Below are 23115 nucleotides of genomic sequence, written 5' to 3'. Positions count from 1 at the left end.
TGAGAGGGAACCAATCGACATATCTCTCTCGCTCTCTCAAAACAATAAGCATGTCCTCAGGTGAAGATTTAAAAAAAAAAAAGCCAGACATAATATCATCCTTATTGCACAATTACATTTCTATAAAGACCAAGAATGGGTAGGACCGATCAACAATTAGTGATAGAAATCAAAACAGTAGTTGCCTAGGACTGGGGTGTTGGGGTATGTGACAGGACAGTGGTAGGAGGAAACTGTCAGGCATGTTGGAAATGTTCTATATTCGATTTAGGTGTTGCTTAGGCAGTGTATTCAATTATTGAAACACAGCTAACCAAACACTTAATATCTATTCATTTTATCGTGTGTACATTTAGGAAAGAAAAAAAAAAAGCCTGCCTTTGCTACCTTATAGAGGTATTGGAAAATGGAATGAGATTTTAAGCAAATGTAAAATGCCACATAAATTTGAATTGTTACCGTTTGACAGACAAAACCAAACATAGACTGGGCTATGGGCAGGCACATGGATACATGTGTCTGGAAGCCGAGTACAGATCTCAGCATGTGAACCCAGACTGCAGCCCAAGGACTAAGGGGACAGGACTAAGAGCCATCCCCTTCGTACCCGAGGGCCATGGCTACTCTTAGCCCATGTGGTGTCTTTGTGGGAATCAGAAAAACCAACCTCTTCCTTTCCTCTCACCACAGCGCATGGCATAAGGAGCAGAGCCAGGCTGGATTTCACCAGCTCTTACCCACTGGCCCAGGCCTGTTTGTACCAGGAATAACCTGCACAGCGCTACATGAGGGCTCTCCTCAAGGCCTCGGTACATACTGTTCCATCTGCCTAAAACGTTTGTCCCTGTTTACAGTGCTGGCTCTCTTTCATCCTTCAGAGCTTGGTCGAAATGCCATTTCCTCAGAGAGGAAATACTTTTTCTCTCATTCTCATTAATCTTTATCTCAACACCCTGCTGTTTTCCTAAAAACACCAGCCATAATTTGCAATTAGTATTTCTTTATCTGGTCTTTCTCTGTCTCCTTCTACTAGATTGTGCATTCTACAGAGGCAGGGAATCCATCTTTTGTTCACCATGACACCCCAAGGTGTTACAGCGCTTAGCACCCGGTGGGTGCTCTATACATGGTCATTGAATGACAAAGTCAGACAGAAGTTTGAGGAGGTGTGAGTCGGAAAGCTGTTCCCGGTGGGTGATCAGGTAGCAAAGGCTGCACAGCTGGAGATCAGCAGGGCAAAGAGGCCCAGGGAGGACAGTGGAGGGCAGAGAGCTGGCAGTTTCGGGCAGTCGGGATCAGCAGGGAGATGCAGAACGCGTCACTGTGTTAACTTGCAAAAATTATAGTTCTTTGGTGTCAAATTTTTATATCCGATAATAAATAAAAACACTTTGCTAATGGGATCTTGATTGGCCATGTGATTTTTTTTCTCACTTGCTTTTCTATAAATTTATTTTAGGCCATTAAAATTTATAATTTTTGTAACTTCATTTTCAATTGATAAAATTAAAAGCAACATCAGTTGTTTAGTCTTTCTTGGCAAATGCTAGACCACAAATAAGTATTGCTAATTTTTAATTTTGAGAGGGTTTTCCTGGTCATACAATTATTACTGGACTTAGGAGTATTTTATAGGTTATAATAATATTTGGATACATTTTTATTATTTTTGAAATATATTTTATTACACTTATAGCTCATGATACTTGCAGAGCAAATTTTCCAAAAAGATTTAACTCTACAAATTCATTTCATGTAAGTCTGAATTAAATTTTAAATATAAATGTATATATTTTCTTTTTCTTTTAGTTTTTAGAAAAAAAATTTTAAGTTTTTCAATTACAGTTTACATTCAATACTATTTGTATTAGTTTCAGGTGTACAGCATAGTGGTTAGATAATCATATACTTTATGAAACATTCCCATTGATATGCCATACACAGTTATTACAACATTATTAATTATAAGAAATGCACACTCTCACCCTGGCTGGTGTGGCTCGGTGGATTAAGTCCCGACCGAAGGGTCACCGGTTCAATTCCCAGTCAGGGCACATGCCTGGGTTGTGGTTCAAGTCCCCAGTTGGGGGTGTGTGAGAGGCAACCACACACTGATATTTCTCTCCATCTCTTTCTCCTCCCTTCTTTTCTCTCTAAAAATAAAAAATAAAAGAAATGCACATTCTTGAGCCCCACCCAGCTATGGTGTTTCCACAAGTCTCCAGGTGGCCCGGGTGCAAGACTCAGGTTGGAGAACCATTACCCTCTCGTATCAGTCTGCCGGCCTATATGGAAGGACTGCACATCAGGCTCAAAAGATTCTCTTTTTGTTTTTTAAGAAAGAGAGAATCTTCAAGCCTAGTCAAAGTCACCACTAAGAAGATCATTTATTTAATAAAAATCTGGCAACTGATTTTGAAAGCTTACTATGTACATTGTACCCTCTGGGCATAGGGTTCCTGCCTATAGTAGAATTCTGCCACCATCATCATTATCATCATCAAAACTTTCTTGATGCTAACGATAGTCACTTATCAGTATTCACATATGAGAACTCACAGGGCTTACTGAGGACTGATTTTGCACCTTGCTCTGTGCCCTAAGGTCCCTGCCGTCAAATGATTTCCAGTCTAGGTAAGTCAAAACTTGAGCACAAGAAGCAATCATAGTCACCCAATGTGGCATATAATAATGTGCTAATTTTTGATGAGGCTAAGCAGGCCCTAGTAGTTCAAGAGCCCTCCTCCAGTTTTATTCAGATGGCCTCATTCTCACTCCTTCCACAAGGTCCTGTTTTCTTTCTCTTTTTTTTTCTTAATCCAGATAGTGGTAACTCCATTCTACAAGACAAAGTCAGGTCCCCTTTCATCTTTGTTCCCTCTTACTCTAACAACACTTTCCCAGCATGCTTTTCAAAGACACCCCCCCTCCCTGCTGCCAGAGATGGTGAGTCCTACCTAACCCCAAATACAGCCAGAATGAGGTCAGAGTTTCTCAGAAATTTGACTCACACCCCCCTAGGTGTCCCCAGGCAAAAGCACCTGGCTGCAACTCTGGGACTCCAAGGAAGTTACAATGTTCAGTGGTCAGCCACCCCCAGGAAGCAGGGCCTCCTGTGATTTGTCCCGTGGAGGTAGGGGAAGCAGTCCTTGGGCGCCCTGACTCCAAGGACTCTAGCCTTTACCTCCGGAGCCCTGGGCCTCTGCCATCTATCTCTCAGAGGGAGTTTTTGAGGATATGGCCTCTGCTGCGTTCACAGGCAACTCTAGGAAGGAAAGGAAAAGGCCTGTTCTATAAATACATACTCCACTCCTGGATGATGCACTGTCCGCCTTCCCACTCCCACCCCCAGTCACCCTTGTGACTGTCAGAGCAGAGCAGCCTCAAGCCAAGGGATTAGCGCAATCACAAGGTCACAATAGATACGCTGGTCCATAAATACTCCTGGAGAGCTTTAGTCATTGAACAGGAGCCAGGAGGGGAAAGAAAGGAGGAGGAGGGAGAAAGGGCTGGGAGCCTGCTAGGGCTAGCTTGAAGATCTACAGTTAAAAAGAAAAAAAAAAAAAGAATGGTTTTCTTCCAGAATGTGAAAATCTATAGAGGAGCAGAGAAAGGAGGGGGAAAGGGCAACTCGCACAAAAGTACTGTTGTTTTTAGGGTGGTTTAGCCTGAACGTGGAACACAAATCTGCCCCCTAAACGTTGTAAAAAGAAATCTAGGAGCTGGTACCACCAGAAGTTTCAGAATTTCTGTTAAGATAGCATAAGAATTACTGAAAGTTCAAAGAAAACATTTTTGGCACCTTCACGGTGCGGCATCACAGAGAAGCAGGAAGAGGGAGCTGGGAAATAGGTTAGTATCTGGTCTCCTGAGACGTTCAGGTCGTAGAGCAAGGAGATCACTTGTTAGAGGGGCCCGTTCTGTGGGCTCTGAGGACCCTGGGGGTCTCCGTGTCCTCACCCTCTTGTAGGGTGCACACACTTTGAGTGGCACAGGCAGAGGGAAATGATGGGGAAATGTGCTCAGGCGAGGAGAAGCTCTGTGTGGGAGCGAGTTGCTGAAGAGCATTGAACCTAAATAAAGAAGGCCTTGGTGCACTGGTGACAGTGCCACTGAACCGACATTCTGCATCTTCACCAGACAGAGCGGCGGGCAGAGGGTGGATCAGCTTTACTGTCACCAGCAGAGACAAGTTCCAGAGCAGCTTGGATGAGTCATCTGGCACACACACACACACATACACTCCAAAATTTTAAATATGGAAGATGGAGGTGGGGGGATGTCAGCTCACAAAAGCTGAGTGTGGAGTACATAATTTTTGGACCTGGTGTGGTTAATTCTGTCTTCAGTTATTGAGTCTTTTGGTCCCTTTTTAAGTGAAAATGAGTGATTTACTTAAATGCTACTATTAAGCTGATGTTCGGAGGCAAAGACCTAAGTTGCTTATGGTGATGTGGCCAGTGTAAGCAGCTAATCAAAAAACAAATTAGCTAGTTGGGATGTGGTCACATTTGGTGTTATTAACGGCAAATGCTATTAAGATTTCCGTTTTACTTTCAAAGCCACAGTTTAGGCGATTCTTAGCTGCAGAGTGAGTTTTGTGTTTACGGCTGATGTTCTGAGCAAACCTTTGAAACACCACCTGCCTGCCTCTCCCGTACCTCACCCGGAACCTGTGTTGGAGACAGGGCATTGCCTTGGGCACACGACAGATTTGACAAATTGTGCCATTTCTTATCCACAGAGAAGAGCTATAGAATTAAGTTGCTCCTTAGCCTTTGAGGACACAGGTTCAACCTCTGCAGAAAATATGATTAAAGAAGATTATGGACAAGCGATTGGGACTATAAGAAACTCTCTTGTCTTAAGAGGTGTAGAGGTCAAAAGCTAGCTAAAAATAGCTGTAAAGGACTTCTCATGTGCAATTGGAGCTATGTGAACGTGGACTCCATATTAAGTGATATTTAATCACTATGAAATGTCTTGCTGTGCCCTGAAAGGCTAAATTTTAATATGTCTATCAAGCAACAGGTATTTATTTATAAAGTACAAGTTTATTATGTGCAATGAATTGCATGGGTCCCTACTCTGAACACATCATATCTTATGTATCAGATTAGATTGGTGCGCCATTAGATTGCTGAGCCAAGAAATAAATGTATAGAAAGCTAAAAAAAAAAAAAAAAAAAAAAAAAAAAGAGTCAACCAAAATTTTGTACCATTAAGTGAGGAGATGTACTGACTTAAACTCCACTGAGAAGCCCCATGTTGCTTGCTGCTTAAGACCCAATGAAATCACCACAACTAGGATTTATAAAGGATGAGCCATCATAACTTGTGGTTTGATTTAAAGTTTTCAAGTCATTCTTCAGACACCGGTAATGATGACATCTCTTCCGAGCTCCTGCCAGCTGCCTTCCACTAAGCACTGGTCTTTGCGATCCTGGCCCAGGCAATGATGTCTTCTTGGCAAAACCTCGGACTAAGCTCTGCAGCTGCAGCTGTTTGGGGTACAAGAAAATTTATTACCATTGGTCTTCTTCATGAGGAGCACACGTGCCCTGGGGGAGCCCACTGACTGATTTCAGTGAGAACTCATAAAAAAGTAACCAGTGACAACAGTTCTCTTGACTCTGGACAGCAGAACACACAGGCAGTGCTTGTCCCATATGCATTTTCCAGGACTCAGTACACTTTGCCACATTTTTGCTAGTCCAGGTCAATTTTGTGTCATCTTCTGAGATGCAGCTGCTGAAAAGGTAAGGATGGGCATAGGTTCCAAATGCATTTCTCAGTCAATGACAGGCACTTTGAATAAGCATCAGAGAAACTACTGTGAGCACGTGGCAGAGTCATTGTCTGTTCCTCTTCTAGTTTAACCTCACTTGTGGCCTACCCCATACAAGCAAACATAAGCTGGTAGAAGTCACTTGGTGACCTTCAACATCAAGGTGAAGAAACTAAAAAATATCTGCAGCATTTACTGCTTGTAACATCCTAGACAACATTTGATTATACAGTCCTAGGTACTTTCTAATTGTGTCTTACATATCAATGTGACAATTGACAAACATCAATTAGCGTCTTCTGTGGATACAGTCATGATCTCTCTCAAATATAGAGAACGAATTATTTACTTCTTCATTCTTCCCAGCCTATACTCCAGTGTTGGGCACTTAGCAGGAAATCATAAAGTGACAAGTTCTGTCTCCAGCAGTCTTGCATCAACTAGCTTATGTGTCCCCTTGCACCATCTGTTACTGGTGAGCACTCACTGCAGAGACATTGGATGATGGGGACACTGCAGATGCTGAGAGGTGCTTGACTAGTCAATAGGTTTCCAGTCAACATGCCCCTGCTCAAACTCTTTCCCAATCCCAGCCTTACCAATGTGGATCAATGTGCTGATGCAGCTAACGGTAGGGACACTAAGAGTTCAAAGACAGGTAGATCTGCTATGAGTCTTATCTGACATTTTCACTAAAATTCTTACTGAGTTTCAAGCATCTGGGATCCTCCTCCTTTGGCAGAATGATCACATGTAATCCAAATATGCAAAATAGAGGAAGACTCATTCTCTTTATACAATAAAGTATTCCAAACTCAGTGCTGAGTTCTAGGGAATAAATTGTGTCAGAGAGAGTCCCACGTGAACAGGGAAAGATGTGTGTAAACTGAGAAATGCCATAGAGAGTTAAAGGACTTATGCTGGAAGTTCATCCAGCACACCCTGAGGACACAAAGCAAAGAATGGTCCATTTTGCTTAGGGCAGTGATCAGGAAAGATGACACAGATGAGGTGACATTGATCTTTGTCTTGAAAGATGAGTCAGTCTTTGTTTGATGATGGGGTAGGGAACACTGTGCTCAGAAGAAACAAACCATGAGTAAAAACAGCAGTGAAATAGCAGAGTCTACCAGGGGATCTGGAAACCACTGTGCTCTGCCAAAGCAAAGGAGATAAGGGAGCACAAGGAAAAATAAAAATGGAGAGAAACGTGGGGCAAGATCATGAGGCTAAGAAGTTTGGGTGTTGTTCTGTAGGCAAGTGGGAACCCTGGACAAGTTTTTAAAACCACAGAGACACATAGGCAGATTTCTGTTACAGAAAGATCACCTGGAAGCCATAGTGAGGAAGGGTTGGCAGGCAGACCCAGGAAGACATCTGAAGAAACCTGCTTAAAAAACTTCCAAGAGATCATAATGAAATCCAGACTTCTCATCATTGTCCAGAGGGGCCCCTCCCACTTCTCCATTCCATCACGTGCCACTGCCTTCTCCAGGGAACATTCAAAAAGCCACGGGACTTCTCAAACGTGGCAAGTTTTTTCTAGCTCAGGACCTTTGCATTTATTTTCTGTTTCTTTTGCTTAGGGTGCTTGTCTTCGGCTCTCCCTGTGACTCTTCCTTCTCAGCCAGGAGGTCTCAGTTTTCATCTCACTTCCTTCAAGAGGACATTATGTCCCTCTTATCTCTTCAATATACTATAAACACATGACTCTTTTGTTTGTATAATTATTGTCTTTTGCCCCCTCAAATATCCTTCATGAGGGAAGGGGTCATCCTTGTCTTTTTTACCAACAGGTCCCTAGACGCCGTATGAATGAATGAATGAATGAATGATACATCAAGCAAGAGATGAAAGGGCCTGAACTCAGACTGAGAATGGGGAAGAGGGAATGGAATAGAGAGACGTGAAGCAGTGAGACTCAATCTGGCTTGATGATTAAATGGATGTGGGCGGTAAGCGAAAGACTGACATTTAGGATTCTGGCTTGGGCAACTGAGTGGATGGTTTTCCATTATAGAGACAGGGAAAGTGGGAGAGAGGTTTATGATGCATAATTAATGAGGTCAGTTGTAGGTACATAAGGTTTGGGGCATTCAGAGATGGGAGGCCAGGAAGCAATTAGCTATGGGAATCTGGAGTTAAGGAGCAAGGTCTAAGCCACTGGTACACAGTTAGGAGTTGTCAGCACATATGGTAGTCAAAGTCAAAGGAAAGATGTCCGTTAAATTGGGGAAGGAAAGGGTATGGGAGAAACAAAAGATAAGCATCAGTTCTTCCTGAAGGACATGTCTCCGTGTGGGTAGAAGGGATGTCAGACAGTACCGCGCAGGCCTTCCTTGAGACTTCATGGGATGGTTGTCCCCATTGCTGGTTGCACAGGTGCCCGTGATGCTAGAACTCAAGAAAGAGTTTCCGGAGGGCCACATGAGAGATCCCTTCCCTTGCCTGGCCTCTCCAATAAAAGAACAAAAAGTTTCAGTCACCCAGGAGGCCAACTAAGGAATGAAGTACAGCATGGCGCTTAACCTGCTGCTCTGAACACTTAGGCAGGAATTTTATCAATGTAGTATGTGTACTTGAGACCAAGAACCAAATTCTCAGTCTCAGCACTATTCAGTGGGAGTACATTCTGCCAGAGTTCATAGGCCAGTTTCTGTAATTCCCTTTTACCTGTTTATTTGAGTAAGCCATAGTCAAATAATAATAGTTTAAACTCACTAACAAAAAAAGGAGACTATATATAATAATTTTCTAAAAATAATACTACAATTGGCTTTACTTCCTTCTAGGTAATTTATCTCCAAAGGCTTGTCTGTTTTTTCCTGCCTGTGGGCTTCTTTCTCTCAGAGCACCTTTCTCCACCAGCCATAGGTTGTCTTACACTCAACATCGATACACACCAGGGGATCTGGATTTGTTCTCCCAGCTCTAATATGAGATATCCTCCAAATAAATTGACAGTTGGCCAGATGTGGGTCACAGATTCATCCCTGAACCAATCAGCTTAGCCAGGTGGGTGGGACACCATGATGGGTTCAAATTAGAGCAGGTGTCCATTGGTGAATTACTGGCCCTACCAGGAAGGTAGAGTTATGAGGAACACGGAGACTTCCCTCTGGAGCTGGGGAGGGAGAAGGAGCATTTCTCAAGAGGGTAGTGTTGGGGGGAGGGGGCCTTCTCTAAAGACGAGGTGTGTGCATAGAGGGCAGACTAGACTCCATAACCAGTTATCCATAACCAGTTACACAACTGCTTTCCAGATTTCCCTGCCTCCCACCTAGAAATCAAGTGCCAGGAGTTCAGCCCTCCCACCAAATGCTCGCTGGCTTTTCCCCACATAGTTGCCAGTGATCCTCTTCAAAATCAGTGACTCTGATGGAAATATCATTACTGTTTTCTGGAATTACTAAGCTTTGTTCAAACTGTGCAGGCGAACGGCAACTTCTTACCAAAGTCACCTGAAGTGAAACGGGCAGAGGTGCTGCTCTTTGCTTCATGAATTATTCCACCTGCAGTTTACTCGTACATTATTTTACTTCCCTTTTCACATCTGTTGCCGGCTTGGTCCTGTACCACCTGGTGTTGTCTGTTATTTTTCCTTTCCTCCATTCCTAATAACCCCATTACCACTGAGGCCATTCCCTCTCCGCAGGGCAGCACGGGGCTCCCTGCAGCCCTGCCAGTGTGTCCACGTGTTTGTAAACAGTTACAACTCCTACAGCCTAAGCACTCGTGGGGCCTCTACTAATCAGCTGGCTTAATCATTTTATCTTCTGGGGGGAGAAAATAAGGCTAAATGCTCCTACATGATTTGTTCAAGGTGCCCCAGAATGTTAGTGGCAGAGTATAGCTGAAGTCTCGGTGTTTTCTGATTCCTAACCCAGCGATGTCTCCAGGAACTGGACAAAGTCACCAACAAAAAATAGAAACAGAAGTGGTACAAAGGAGCAGTCAAGCAGTTCTTCAGGCCCTTTGACAAAAATACCCCACCATCATCCTGTTCTTTTTATTCTTTTAAAATAAATATGTCTTCTTTAGGGACACGTGCACTGCAGGAGCTTTCAGCTAGACAGGACAAGCCTCCCGCTGCTTGCTCAGCTGATAGTTATCAAGCCACCATTACTCTCAGTGGGGAATGCAAAAACAAAACAAAACAAAACTAACCAACCAACCAACCAAACAACCAAAAAACACATTAATTATGATCCCAACCATCAGAAAGTTTTCAACGATTTGGGCAGAAAGGCCAAAAATATTTGATCAGGTTCAGGATACAAGGACTGTCAGAGAGCAGCAGAGCATGATGTTAGAAAACAAGTAGGTGGTAGAGACCAGGCTTCCCAATACTTCCCGTACATTTGGCATCTTCTCATCATTTTATATAAATGAAAATATAATAAACACTTCCCCAAGGTCCATAAAGATGCCCCCAAGTCATTGGATAAATATTATAATTATTGTGGGGAAGGGATAGACATTGAGTGCCAAGAGTCCAGATAATGAGAGAAGATTCCATCTACTGGGTTCTGCTTAGTGCCCCACCTCAGGTGAGGGGGAGCTGGGCATCATAGGCTTATCATTTGACTGCAATGAACACAGATCCTTTCAAAGGAAGGGAGGAAACTAGGACCAGAAACCAGGATGCCTGTTTTGTCAACTTTTAGATTACCATTATTTAAGCAACAGATGCACACAGTTTAAAAGAGCAATTAGTGCTCTAAGGCTTGTAACAAAAAAAAAGAAGAAAAAAAAAAAAGCTTCTTTACTTGCAGCTGTCACCTGAGAGGCACTCACATTATCTTTTTTTTAACATTTGAGAATTTTATTCCAACCCTGATTTTACACAATGTTCTTGGCTCAAGCCTTTATTTTGGTAGCTAGTGGACGTTAATTTTTGCTATTATAAAAATAAAACACTATTTATAACTTTGTATCATTTTTTTGTCTTAAAATACCCTTCTCCCAATTTAAAAAAAAATTATTAATTTTCGGGGTGGCTCCCGCTCAGACTTAAGACCCTTTATAATCTTATAAAGGACGATGGGTGAAGGTCTCAAGCTCCTCCACCTGCTTCAAGCTGAAAATGGTCGTCGTCCTACCTGCCCTTGGGTCAAGGCACTCACTTTAAACTCAGCTTTTTACCTTCTTGGTTTCATATATCATGTCTAGGCTGCTAGCTTTTGACTTTTCCTTCCATGGACACTTTATTATGGAATATGGTATTTTAGCTCTCTTCTTACTCTCCAGTTATATAACACTTTAAAAAAAATCAAATCAATGTTCATATTTACATTAGCATTTATGTAAACAGTGCTCAGAGAAGAGCCATATAGCACATCATGATCACTTTTCTTTCCTATATGCACTATTCCCTCACTTATTGCGGGTATTAAGTTCTAGACCCCCCCCCCCCCCCCGCTATAGGTGAAAATCCAAGAAGTAGGAACCTTACATTTATTTTAGTATTTATATATATTTTAAGGCTTTATAAACCCTTCCCATGCACTTATAAACCGTTCCCAGTCCCTTATTAACCTTTTCCACACTTTTATAAACACTACTTATGTTCTTACACATATTCTACACTCTTAAACCTACATAACTTTAACAACATACATATACAGTACTGCAAAATCCTGCAATATAGCAAAAAATCCACGATAAATAATTAAATATAATATTTTTAAAAATCCCGCGATACAGTGAGGCCACGATAAGTGAACCGTGATCTAGAGAGGGACTACTATAACTCTCTGTTTTTCCTGGACTAATAATTTCCTCTTTATTGTTGTTAATGTTGTTTGATTGGTTTTCTATGTATCTGTCTTAATTCATTCTTCCAATTTTATAACTTATAAAATTATAACTTAAGCATAAAATTGTTAATTTATAACTAAGAATATAATTTTATTAATAAGAATTGAGAATTATAAAAGTCTGTCAACATTCACACACATCAGGTGATCGCCCAGTTTATTTATTACTTTGGATATCTCCAAGATTCAGCAATCCTGAATGTCTCTGTCTTCCAGCTCTGATGTAGACTGCCTTTTCCTAGTTTGCATGTACTATTATTTTGAAACTTCATCTTCATCCTGGCAATCCCCTCCACTTCTCTCCTTTTCGGGGACCTTCTTAGTTTGTCTCCTCCCTTGTATTAGAGGAAGACATCTTCTGGTAGCTTCTTGAGTGTGAGTGAATAGGAAATGATTTCTTTTTTTTTTTTTTTGAGACAATGTGTGCCTGAAGAGTACCTTTATTTTTGCTTCGTGATTGATTTGTACTTTGGGTATAGAAAGGGTAGGTTATAAAACATTGTTCTTTTTTGAGGTTGTTCGAAGGCCTTGATCTCTTTCTCTTTTACATTCCAGTCTTGCTGTTCAGAAGTATGATGTCATCATGATTCCTTGATATCTCTGCGTATAACCTGTTTCTTTTTCTCTGGAAGAAAAATACCTCTCTGAGAATTTTTTTTTGTCTCTGAAATTCTGAAATTTTAAAGTGATGTGCTTTGATGTGGGTCTGTTTTTCATTCACTGTGCTGGGCACTCATTGGCCTTTTAATTTGGAAACTGATGTAGTTCAGTTCTGGGATCTTATTTTGAATTTGTTTCTCTGTTTTCTCTTTATGCAACTTTTATTTAGCAGATACTGAGCCTCCTGGGTTTGTATCTAATTTTTTGTTTTCCCATTTTATTTTCTGGTAGAGTCCCTCAACTTTATATTTCAACTTTCCTATTGAATTTTTTCCCAACACATTTGTAGTCTCCGTGAGTTCTTTCTTCTTCTCTTAATGCTTTCTCTCTCTATAAAGAGCATCCTGGCTAGGGTTTTTTGGTTTGTTTGTTTTAATGATCATTATTTAAAAATGAACACAGTATCTTTTTTCACTTCAATATGATAGAAATTTTTTCTTTCCTTGGATTGTCTCTGTTTTTCTTCCAAGTTCCTTCCATAGTACCCCATTTGTTTGTCTTGATCTTTCTTTTATGTTGGAGGATCCCTTGAAATAGTTGATGGTCCTTGATGGATGGTTCCAGAACCTTGATCCAGGACACATATTTAGAGAGGAAAAAGGCTACACTTTTGACAGCAAGGGAAATAGGGCCAGGTTGAAGGTGGGACTAGGTATTAATTAATTGGTGAATTAATTAAAATATATGTATTTAGTGTTCACTATATCCCAGGCACTGTGGTATGGTAGATAAAGGGGATATAAAAATTAGTAAGATGTTCAGAGTCCAGCAGAGAAGGCAAACAGATGAGCAAATACAACATAATGTGATAAGCATACTTCATGTTCAACAAGCATTAATTCAATGTCTATTATATGTCAGGCACTATACCAGGCACTTTCATTTTACTTATTCCTTACAATAACATTGTGTTAGGCATTATTATACCCATTTTAATGTAAGGAAACTGCCAAAATAGAGGAATATATAAGTACTGTTAAAGCCAAGAAGTGAGACCCCTCTTTGGTGCCTCTTCAGCCAGGCACGCGGGACAGTGTTTTTGGCTCAGGAGTCTGAAGTCTTCAGCATTGAAGGCAGAGAGGCTCTGGTTAGCACAGAAGATCCTGCCTGAAACTGGCTCTTCATCCTTGTGCGTCCGCCTTTACTTCCCACCCCGCCCCCAACCCCACTCCGCAGGTAATCCGCAGCGTTAGAGCGCGGCCTTCTTCAGCGTGGAAAGGAAGGAAGAGGGGAAAACAAATCGTGAAAACCTTGAACTAAAACTGTCCCAAACCACAGGAAACTCTTAGATGTGTGGTCCTTTCTCTTTCTTGTTTTTATTTTCCTTTCCTTTTTCTTGTCAATAAGAAAAGTTTTACCAGGGTATTGAGACAGGAGCTAAGGAATGTCCACGAAGGCAAAGGAAAAGGAACAAGGGTGGGGGGTGGGAAGGGTAAATCTAGAGAGAATTTTTTATTAAGGTAGACCAGTTGTCTCCCAGACAGAGATCAAGGGGATCATATGAGTGAATTGTGGTGAGGGAAACACACACACACAGCCTCCTCTCTGAACTTAATCAGTTTTTAAAACTCTGTCTCTAAAACAGGAACTTGCCTTGGGTCTCCTGAACCGAAGAGAACAGATCTTGTCTTCCTCCTTCTCACAGTCACCTTGTCCTTTGAAGCAGAGAGCTCTCTGTTCTTCCACAGCCAAGGCTGGGTAAGTGGAGGCTGCAGGCCCACAGGGGCTCCCTGGGGGCTCCTCTCACTTTTGTTATCTGGGGATTATTAGGTAGAGAAGGTTTTCTGAGGGGTGGGAACCCAAACGCCCCATGTATAAAGGAAGGAGATGGGGGCAGGGTCTAGTCAGAGATTTTGCCATTTTACAGATGGAGCCGACTAGATCCAGAACAATTCCCAAAGGAGGCCCTCCCACACCCACAGGAAGGCCAAAAAAAGGCTTGAAATTCAAATTATTTTTGGTGCTTGGGAGATGAGAGGGGAGTGAGAGAGGGCAGGAACTGAGGGGGAAAGGAAAAACAAAAGGCTCCGTCAGTCTCTCTCCTAAGGAACAACTTCAGGAGAGCACCGAATAGTATCAGAAACGTACTGAACTTGAATATTTTTATTATGTATCCACGGGCCAGACTGTAAAAGAGATTGTTCACAACTTTTATATACATTTGGTTTCCGACCTGAAGGAAGTGGTGGCTGCCCCTCTCCTTCTATTAGCCTCCGGTTTTGAGATGACGGGACAGAGATGGACGGTTTGCCCACACTCTCCCTCCTTGCAAACCGGGTTCCTTGCCTTGGTTTCCTCCGAAGCTGCCCTTCTTTCATGAATGCTGTCCACCCAAATTTTGGCTGTTGTTTCTGCTTGTACTTTTGCTTTGGGGGAAGAAGAATGGGAAAAATGTGGAGGGAAAAGTAAGGGTGGATGAGACGGGGATGAGAGGTGAGAAGGCAGTGATTACATTTGAGGATTAGGTAGAGGGAGAAATAAGACTCTGCTCCCTGTTCCAGTACCTGAGTCTTTCCAGGACTCTCTCTCTCTCTCTCTCTTTCATTTCTTAAAAAGAAGGATTTGATACTGTTCACCCAGTCAAAGTTGAATTTCAGATAAACAGCAAATAAATAACAAAAAATCTGACATTACAATTCTGTGCATTTGAGGCAGTTTTTATATCACCTTACTCCAGTGACGTTAAAGTGACAGATACCCACAGGGGATGGAGTTTTAAGGGAATCAGCTTCCCGATCTGCCTGAGATGGAGGGAGAGCCGGGCCCACGCGGGGTCTTCTCTGCTCCCACCTGTCCTTTCGCACCAGTCCCTTCCCACTTCTAAAAAAGGAGAGAAAGGCATTGCCCTTGGTTGTAAAAACATCCAGGGCCCAGGCAAGGGACAATCAGAAATATTTGTGTTTGTGTTCAGAAAGCAAAAACCTTTTAAAACATATACATATCATTTCACAAGTGAGGTAATTTCAAATTTAGGGTTTTTCATAAAACTTGGAGAAAAACTTAATTGAGTTGATCACTGATGGATCAGTATCATAATTTTTTAAAAATAGACTTTATTTTTTAGAGCATTTGCAGGTTCACTGCAAAACTGAGCAGAAAGAACAGGGAGTTCCCATACGCTCTCTGCCCCCTCACACACACAACCTCCCCATGGAATAGTTTTTGAAGGAAGATCTCTAAATGACATCTGACCTATGATTCGAAGGAGTTCAAAGAATTGAATGACATTGCCAAATTCAGCTCTGCTGAAAAACAGATTTCAAGTTTCCTGGCAAAGGTGGACAGGCTGTAAGTCTTCACATAGGGATTATGTTTGTAGGCATTTAAGTCATTCCAGACCCCCCTCTGAAGCCATAAGTCCAGAAATATGTCCCAATTTTCCCTCCTTCTCAACAGCTCTGGTTATTGTCCTGACAAAACTCCTACAGCCCCATCTACTTATTAAATGTGAACAAGGTTCCTTATGAGAAACAGGGATGGTATTGATAGTAAACATGCTCATTCTTGCAAAAAGTAATATTAATTGATAGATACTTGAATATTACATATATGGGTAAATATATAAAAATACATTGTATTTATTTATATTTATTTGTTTTTAAAATATATTTAATTTATTTCTAGAGAGAAGGGAAGGGAGGAGAAAGAGGGAGTGAAACATCAATGTGTGGTTGCCTCTCACATGGCCCCAAATGGGGACCTGGTCCGCAACCCACGCATGTGCCCTGACTGGGAATCAAACAGGCGACCCTTTGGTTCACAGGCCAGCGCTCAATCCAACAGCCACACCAGCCAGGGCAATACATTATATTTAAAAATCCATGCTCAATCATCTCATTAAGAGGATAATGTCTAATATTTTACTGTTTTATGTTTATCATCAATAAAATATTTGTTTCATTACTAATAATTGTAATGATGATTCAAAGACTGTTTTAACACCAAGAGGCTTATAGTCACAAAATATTTTTTAATTGTAAAATCAATTTATATATGCATTTTTTTTTTCAGAATATGTGATAAGGTAATCAATAAAATGATTAAATAATAAATGATGTCATAAAATATGATGTTTGGATACAATTCTTGAGGAGAAGTGGAATATAAATATTTGTATAGATCAAGGAAAAGGGAATGATTTAACATTCTGACTGTTAAATATTTGCTTGTTTATTTTGAAAAAGGAATGATGGTGTCAAATGACAATGGTGGTTAGATTCTATTGGATACATTGAAAAAAAGTGATATAACAGTTTTATCTTAAAACACGGCTTGTTAACAATCTGCAGAATACATCCTTTGCAACCATTCGAACTTATGATTTAAAGTTAAAAATGCCAACTTAGAAATGTGCAAAGGGTTACCTTGTTTCCAGCACTTTGTAGGGGGTGTAGTGAAGTTTGAAGACCACTGTTTTATATCATCCCCTTACTGACATTTCTGTTTATAACATAGTACTTACATTTCCTGATGTTTTGCAACTTTGAATAGTTAAATTGTAGGCATCAGCCTACCTACAATTTCAGAGGTCTGCTTTTCCAAGTTTCTTTGTCCCTCACCATCCTGCCCATCTACTCTAAACTGGGTGGTAGCTACAGGTCATGATACAAGGGCTTAACTTGGAGAAACCAGAAATAAATCAGCCCCTAGACCTCACAGCTGAACTATTTCAAGACTATGCAGTTACATTTCAGTGGCTGTGATTTGACTCATGGTGTACCCAGTAACATATAATTACGAGTTGCAGTCTAACGGACTTCTATGGTAATGTTTGCTTGTCACCTTCTGAATATAGGGGAGCCACAGCAGGGTTTTGTGGTCACTAATTAAAATGATCTAACCAACCCTGATGTACACCCTGTCATAGGAATTTGACTTTCTTGCATACCAGCTGAGATTCTGGTGGAGTTTCTCCAAGTATTAAAAACTTTCTTTTAAGGAAGACAGAAAAATGGAAGGAAGCAACCATATGCCCAAATGGCGAAGGAAATAGCCACGGGGGAAGCTATGTAATAGGGATGGGAGCGGTTGAGGTTGGCGAGAAATAAAGTACTGCTCTTCGTATCAGAACTAGAAACTAAACGGTAGTTCACCACAGTTTAAGTACAGCCACGATATATGAAACTACTTAACCAGTGTGTGGAGTTTGTAAGTGATTGTAATGTTTGAGTTAATCTAGGGTCAAGATTACTTGTCTCACCACAAGTGATTTTTAAAACTAGATAATATCTATTTAAGCACAAGGCTCTGTCAATATTTTTTGTCTTTACATATTTTCGTTAATTTTATTTTGAGATAATTGTAGATTCACATGCAGTTGTAAGGAACAATTCAGAGACATCTTGTGTACCCTTTACCCAGTTTCCCCCAGTGGTGGCATCTTGTAAACTGTAGTGCAATATCACAAGCAGGCTACTGAGACTTTCGCATCTGAGGCAGAACATCCCTGTCAGCAGGAGGGTCCCCGTGTTGTTCCTGTTTAGCTACACACACATCCCCTTTATCCCATACCCTTCCTAAGCCTTGGCAATCACCCACCTGTGTTCTATTTCTATAATTTTGTCATTTCAAGAATATTATATAAATGGAACCAATCATACCGTATGTAACCTTTCGGGGCTGTCTTTTGTTTTTTTTCACTTAGCATAATTCTCTGAATATTCATTATGGCTGTTGTGTGTATCAGTAGTCTATTCCTTTTCATTGCTGAATATCATTCCGTGGTATGGATCTACCACAGTTTGTTAAAATGTTCACCAGTTGAAGGACAGCTGGGTTGTATCCAGTTTTGGCTATTATCAATGAAACTGCTATAAACATTCATGCACAGGTTTGTGTGTGAATTTAAGCCTTTATTTCTCTGTGATAAATGTCTGGAAGTATAATTGTTGGGTCTTATGACAGTTGCATGTTTAGTTTTTTTAAGACACTGCCAAGCTGTTTTCCAGAGGCTGTACAATCTTAGATTCCCACTAGCAATGAACCATGATCCATTTCTTTTCAGCCTCTCCTTCATATGACATTGTTACTATTTTTTATTTTAGCCATTCTGATAAGTATGTAGTGCTATCTCATTATGGTACAATATTTTGGGGGGTATCTTTTGAATTTTTCCATTTTTATTGTGATATAATTGACATAACATTGTATTAGTTTAAGGTATACAACACAATGATTTGATATATGTGTGTACTGCAAAATGATCACAACAATAGGTTTAGTTAACATCCATCACCTCACAGTTACAAATTTTTTTTCTGTAATGAGAACTTTTAAGATCTACTCTCTTAGCAACTTTCAAATATGCAATACAGTATTGTAACTATGGTCACTATACTGTACATTAGATTCCCAGAACTTATTTATATTGTATTTGTACCTTTTGAGTACCTTCACTCATTTACGTGCCACAATTACTGCCTCTGGCAACCACCAATCTGTCCTCTGTTTTTATGGGTTCAGTTTTTTTAAGATTCCATATATAAGTGAGATCCTGTAGTATTTGCCTTTCCCTGTCTGACTTCACTTAGCATATTGCCCTCAAGTTCTATCCATGTTGTTACAAATGGTAGGATTATATTATTTTTCATTGCTGAATAATATATATTTAATATGATATATATCATATGTGATATATAGCATATTAAATATCTATATCACATTTTCTTATCTGTCCATCCATCAATAGACACTTAGGTTGTTTCCATGTCTTGGCTATTGTGAATAATTCTTCAGTGAACGTGGAGCCTGCAGATATTCTCTTTGAGATAGTTATTTGTTTCCTTTTGATATATACCCAGAAGTGGAATTGCTGGGTCATATGGTAGTTCTATTTTTAATTTTTTGAGGACCCTCCATACTGTTTTCCATAATGGCTGCATCAATTTATTTTTCCTTTTCTCAACATCCATGCCAACACTTACCTCTTGTCTTTTTGATAATAGCCTTCCTAACAGGTGTGCAGTGATATCTCGCTGTGGTTTTGATTTGTATTTCCCTGATGATTAGGGATATTGAGCATCTTTTCATATTTATGTTGGCCATTTGTATGTCTTCTTTGAAAAAAAATGTCTGTTCACTTCCCCTGCCTATTTTTTAATCAGATTGTTTTTTGTTATTGAGTTATATGAATTCCATGTACATTTTGGATATTAACCCCTTCATAAAATATATGATTTGCAAGTATTTTCTCCCATTCTGTAGGTTGCCTTTTCATTTTGCTGATGGTTTCCTTTTCTGTGCAAAAGCTTTTTTGTTTGATGTGGTCCCACTTGTTTATTTTTGCTTTTGTTGCCTTTGTTCTTGGTGTCAAATTAAAATAAAAAAATCGTTGCCAAGACTGGTGTCAAGGAGCTTACTCACTATGTTTTCTTCTAGGAGTTTAATGATTTCAGGTCTTTAGTATTTTTAATTGATGCAGTTTTCTTTTTACATAAGTTATTTGTAAGGTCATTTAAAATAAATTTTAAAATGTTAAAGCAAAAGCTACATCATGAGCACAATATCACGTTGTAAAAAATAAAAGTATGCGAGTGACTCCTAAGTTTCCTCTTAGCACCTCAGAGGTGATCTCTTCCTCAGAGGTCACTTCTTCCTCAGAGGTCACTACTCCCACCAGCAAACCCCCAGGAAACTTTCCACCCACAATAAAGGCACCAATCCCTCCCTGTTCAACCATGTTTCCTACCCCCACGTTGTCACCAGGAATGATGAAGGTCGTCTTGAGCACATATAACCTCTGGGAATGCTGTCCACTCCACACACACACCCCATCCCCCGATGTTGTCAGCGTATCCATTTAGGGACATGGGAGTGAACTGAAGAAAGTCATTCCCTGCTCTATCCCCTCCCTCCTTCCATTTCCAATAGCTTCATTCTGCTGCTGTTTCTAATCTGCTGAGAGCTAGGAAACCACATAATTGGACCTTTGGAAATTAGATATTCAATCAGAACCCATAAGCAAGCCTAAGAAAGGCTCTTCTTAATGCAGGGACTTTGGCTACTCAGATGCTCTTCTCTCACTTTCTGAATTCAGAGATCTGTTCCAGAGATTGAAGTTGCCAGAAGGGCAACCTCTAGATCAGGGTTGTTTTCCTGTGTATGTCTTTTCAGCAAGCCAGGACTGTGACATCTTCTGACATCAGACACTGGAGGGTGCATTTGGCTACTTATCCAATTAGAACATTCACAGTATCATTAAGTATTAGGTGTAAGGATAAAGTTAGTTTGTTATTGTTTAGTTACTAAATGAAGGAGGTAAGCTGGAGTGGGTTTAATTCTCCAGCATTGTGCTATAATTAATTTTAATATAGTTTAATAGACATGTGGAGTTATCATACAAATTTTGATAGAATTTGAAAAAAGATTCCTGAGCAAATAACCTGTCTCCAATGACTCATACTGAGTTTCGTTAGGTCTCAGGGTTCAAACTGCTAATCAGGTTTTGTTTATCTTTTTCAGGGGCAGGAGTTTTAATGTGAAGGATACAAAATGGGCTAAAGCTTTTTGAAAAATATTTTCACAGACTGACAAATATTTTTAAGTTGAACATAAAGTTAGTTCTATGGTGGGTTTTTATGTTTGTTTGTTTGTTTTTGTTTTTAAATCACAAAGCAGCCATGAGATCTCTGAGATACTTTTAAATTAAAAACTATTTACTTGTAGAACTAACATTTTTTTCTCTGATCAAAATTATACATGCTTATTGGCAAATACTTGGAAAATTCAGAAATTAACCTAGCACCCAGATAATTACATTTTAAGTTAGATCCTTGCAAACTGAATATTTTTTAAAAAATTATTAAACACATACAAATTGATTACCTCTGGGGAAGAAAACAGTGTCTGAGGGACGTGAGTGGAAGAAATATTTTTCATTCTTACTAATTGTACTTTCTGAACTCCGTACAGTGTGCATGTTTTTCCTATTAACAAAATAATGGGAAGACATAAATCTATCTATCCAAATATCCTTTTTGCTTTTCTGTGTTTTGTAATAATCAGCTTGTATTGAGAAATACTGATGTGAAATTCAACCCACTTCCCTGACTACCATAGGAATGTCTTGGAAAACTGGTTGCAGTTTGTTCTACCTAACACCTTTGACTCTATTACTAATAGTAGCCCGCATGTAGGCTCAGCGCTGAGGAAATGAATTATGTAACTAGTCTAAGCAAAAAGTAAAGTTAAATACACTGCTAAAACGTGGTCATGGATTGAAAGCTGTCTCTCTCTCTGCTTCCACAGGCCCAGCCCTTCCCACATAATCGCAGGGCATTGCGGGGGACGCAGGAATCCTAGCAGGGCACTGCACTTATTCAAACTGACGGAAAAGCAATGCCATCAGCACGAATCAATAGGAATGGTGCATTTAGCAGGCAGACTGTTATTTCCAGGGACAGGATGCGGACTCAGTTTGGAGGTTTTATATTAGTGTCAGATTTAGCAGGCTAGCAATGTTTTCTAAACTTTGTTACTAGGAAATAATTTTGGCATGTGTATGTAATATATGTACATATGTATGCATGTGTGCATGTGTATAAAAATACTATAGAATGTGTGGCATAACAGAAATTTGTTTTCTCACAGTACTGGAGGCTGGAAGTCCAAGATCTGGTTGCCAGCGTGGATGGGTTCTAAGGAGAGGTCTCCTTGGGTTGCAGATGGCTGCCTCCTTGCTCTGTGTTCACGTAGCTTTTCCTTGGAGCCTGTGGAGAGAGGAAGAGATCTTTTCTTCTTCTTATAAGGCCACCAATCCTATCAGATTAGAACCACACCCTTACAACCTCATTTAACCTTAATTATCTTCTAAAAGCCCTTTCTTCAAAGGGCTTGAGTTAGGTCTTTAACATATGGTTTTGGAAGTGAGGGGCATATTTCAGCATATATAAATATATATATTTATATTTATATATATTTATATATACTGACTTCCAGGTGTTTCACCATTTTTATATTTTTTTATTTTACTTTATTACTGTCCCGTACTGCTGTTACCTTTATCCTATAAACCGAAATTGCCAGTTTCTTCCACTCCCCATTTTTCCCATTCTTAAGGCTCTGAGACTTTGAGCTAAGAGATAACACTAAGCGTTGAACAGAGATCACTGAAATAGGATTCAGAACTCATGGATGCAATTCATAACTGGCTATGTGATTCTGAGACTGTATCTCTCCTGAAAACCTAAATTGTCCCATTTGTAAGATGAGATTAATAATGGACAAGCCTATGAAAGTAGAAATAGTTAATAATTTATCACATAATGTTAGCTCTCTGTAGTAAGTTTCAAAATGAAATGGAAAGACTTTTGTCCAAAGGTATACTAATTTCTAAAAATTTAAAAGAATTCTCAGTATTTATTATGTGCCCCAAACATTAACTCATTCAACCTTAGCAGCAATAGTATGAGATAGGCTATCTGATATAACCTTCCCCATTTTATAGAAACACAGAGAAAGAAGTAAAGTTCCTGGTCCATGGTTATTCAGCTAATAAGTGGCAGTCAGTTATCAGATCCTGGCAGCTTGGTCCTAGAGTCCAGGTACTATGCAATCACTAAATTGCTCATTCACTTCTGATTGTGTCACTTTCTTGCTCAAAAGCCTTCAGTGGCTTTTGATGCCTAAAGTAAGAATCACAATTTACCAACTTAACAGTAAAGACCCTCCATCTACCTTTCTTGTTTTGTTCCTCATGAAAATCCTTAATCTGTCCTGTGCTCCAGCTGAATTGGGCCACACTTCCCTGAAGAGACCCCATGCATTCCCACCTCTCTGCTTTGCCTTCCACCATCTCTTTATCTGGAGTTCACCTACTCTCACCTCTCATCCCCACCTTCTACGTCTTAA

At 40.1% G+C, this 23115-nt stretch overlaps 1 protein-coding gene across 1 annotated transcript in view; it reads left to right on the top strand.

Moving 5' to 3' along the window:
* The first annotated feature begins 13875 nt into the window (after positions 1-13875).
* PLEKHA2 (pleckstrin homology domain containing A2) overlaps positions 13876-23115 on the top strand; it is a 61066-nt gene continuing 51826 nt past the window's right edge. The window contains exon 1 of the mRNA XM_090258364.1: positions 13876-13965. The gene's annotated coding sequence lies outside the window, so the exon portion shown is untranslated. The remainder of the gene's footprint in view (positions 13966-23115) is intronic.

The sequence above is a fragment of the Furipterus horrens genome, unplaced genomic scaffold (genome assembly GCF_987537825.1).
Source record: "Furipterus horrens unplaced genomic scaffold, mFurHor1.1.pri manual_scaffold_12, whole genome shotgun sequence".
Taxonomy (NCBI): domain Eukaryota; kingdom Metazoa; phylum Chordata; class Mammalia; order Chiroptera; family Furipteridae; genus Furipterus; species Furipterus horrens.
This window is presented reverse-complemented; position numbering and strand designations above follow the sequence as displayed.